The following is a 2746-nucleotide window of genomic DNA, read 5'->3' as shown; positions in this document are numbered from 1 at the left end:
TGACTGATCAGTTCTTTTCAAAATCTTTAACTGATTTGTTTTAATTGCTCGGTCATGGAATATCGTTGGAAGATGGGGATTTGATTTGATTTGATTGGATTTGATGTGATTTAAATCTGCCCTGATCTTTACCAAAAATATTTCCAACCTTTTTGCCTATGTGGTCAAACTCCTTGAGAATATCATTCGACATGATATATCTCACCTTTTGAAGCTTCCGTCCCCTACAGTGACGACAGACGTGAATTTTCCTTCAAAAACATTTTAGGCACAGTTTTCGAAAACCTTTTCATCTTCTTACTTGGTAATTGTGTTTATTTATACCATGGTGTCTTCGATTGTTTTCTGCATCAACTAACAACTCTCCACAGCCTTCACTGTGAGAAAATTCCCAATTCTTTCAAAATTGCACAGAAAATTTTTGTTCCGATGAAAGGAGAAATCAATGACTGCAAAGTCATGGAGTGGAAGAATGACGCTCACATACTTGGTCTTCACCGGACCCTTCCACTGGAACTCAACGTCCCTCCGACGTCAAAGCTTGCACTGTTCTCACTTGTATCCATTGACGCGAGCGTCTTCCATCCTCATGCCCGGACGGTTTGAAGTACCTGTCTCAGGCAGACGGACTTCACCTGTTCCTCAGGCGAGCTTCTCACCTTTTTGTGAAGCTTCCGTGTGGTGCAACAACAATGAGCAGGAGTTCGTTGTCAATCGGCGCAACCCATTGCACAAGGTCTTCTTCTCATGGACCAAGTGCTGGGTCATCGACAGTGTCTGTCCTCACGATAGTCACTGATTCGATCTTCCTTTCCCACACACTTCTCTCTACTTCCCTCTCTCTCCTCCAGAAACCTCTCCTCAGCCCTCTTCGGTTTGCATGATAGCAGCTTTCTTCTCTTCCCATTCTGAGAGCCATGCAAATCAACCTCTGCCCCTTTCTTCGTCTCCCTCATTTCTCTCTCCTCATGCCTATCTTTCTTTCTTTCTCTAAACCTCCGCATTCTCCATCTCCATCCTACCCAAGGCATCTTTCTCTGGACCATTCTGCGATTCGGTTTCCTCGCATGGTCTTAGCTGCATCCTTCAGTCAATTCTACCTTTTTGATGTTGCCAAAAAGGGGGAAAGCTCTTAGAGACTTATTCTCGAAAGACTAAAGTCGGTTAAGCAAAATGATCACAATGATCATGAGGAAGATTAGCCTGGAGACCTCAAGTTGAAGGAAAACAAGTGGGAATAGAACAAGCTTAGGAACATGAAGACTGAAGACAGAAGATGAAGATCAAGAAGTTCAAGGCGCAGCCAAGCAGACTGCTGGAGTCCATGGGTTTTCCCATGAGTTTTTGTATTTATTTTTGTACTCCAATGTAAGTTTGCTCTGTACCTCGACTGATGTCTCATCAGTCAGTTTATTGAAATGAAAAGAACTTCTTTTTGATCTCAACCTGAAGACAATAACTTTTTGTCCAGGCTCTGATTATGGTTTAATGTCTTTTTCCCCGTTCCTGTTTTGAACTGATGTGTTCTTAACTCTGAAGTACAAGTTATTAGGTTCTATTGTTAAGGGGGAACTGTATTCACCCTGTTTTAGAACTTGTGCTCTAAGTTTAGTCTTTGTTTTGCTTAGAACTGCTGTAAGGTTTTGGCATCATCAAAAAGGGGAAAATTGTTGGGAACCCCATGGAATATCAGGTTTTATTTTGATGATACCAAAATCCTTAGGTTTAATTTGTAATAAACTAGAACTGTTTTGAACTCAAGTGTTAGAGTTCGCTTCTAGTTTAGTTAGCAGTTCTGAAGACTGAAGGACCGAAGGACTGAAGGACTGAAGACTGAAGATACCAACTGAAGTATCAGTTGAAGAATCAGTTCGGAACTGATTACTTAATGCGTGCTCCGTGGACTCAAAAGACTGATACTAAAGTCAAATATCAGTTAAACATTCTTCCTCGGACTGAACTTCCAACGTTCAAAGGAAGCCACGTGCTTACACAGTACAGCCGCATTAAATGCAGAGATCTCAGGATCATCCCTCTCTGCAGAAGTCATTCCTATTTGGTGGCTACTTTATCAGAGACGTCACATCTCCTGTCCCTCAAGAGAGCCGTTTCCACCAAACAAGGAACCTCGAAGATTGAAGCCTCCGCCCAAATTCGAAATGCTCTCCAACGGAAGAAATCTTGAAGACGTTCTCCGCCAACGGATCTATTCAAGACCTCTCCAATAAATAGCGCTCGAGGATCAACTTCAATCAACACCGATTCAACGACCTAAGCTGAAGCTCTGCCGAAATTGCTACTCAGCCCAAAGCTTAAACTCCCCAAAGCTTGAATCGAATAAGAGAATTCCAAAGCCAAAATCAGTCACTGCTGATTACACACATTCTCTTAGACCTTAGGCATATATCTGTTTACCCAGAAGCCCAGGTCAAAACTTGCTCCAAAGAACTTGTTCTTTGAAGTTTCGTTGGCAAGTTTTTCAAACCTCCTTTCGTAAGAAAGAAACCGAGTGTTTGAGTGGAAAAGGAGTTCAGGAAGGTACTCTGACTCCGTGAGATCCTAGTGCAAGGTCGTGCTAGGAGTGAGAAATCTGACGCGAGTGAAGCGTGGGTACTGAAGAAAGGTCTCTTCAGTGGAACGGTTGTGTGCACCCGGCAAGCACACGGTTCGGTTTGCAGTGCACCAGTTAAGCACTTGCGGAGTGGATTGTTGGTCTGATCAACCGACCGTGGATGTAGGAAAGTGT

This window comes from Salvia miltiorrhiza, chromosome 5 (genome assembly GCF_028751815.1).
Source record: "Salvia miltiorrhiza cultivar Shanhuang (shh) chromosome 5, IMPLAD_Smil_shh, whole genome shotgun sequence".
Taxonomy (NCBI): domain Eukaryota; kingdom Viridiplantae; phylum Streptophyta; class Magnoliopsida; order Lamiales; family Lamiaceae; genus Salvia; species Salvia miltiorrhiza.
Note: the sequence above shows the minus strand (reverse complement) of the source record.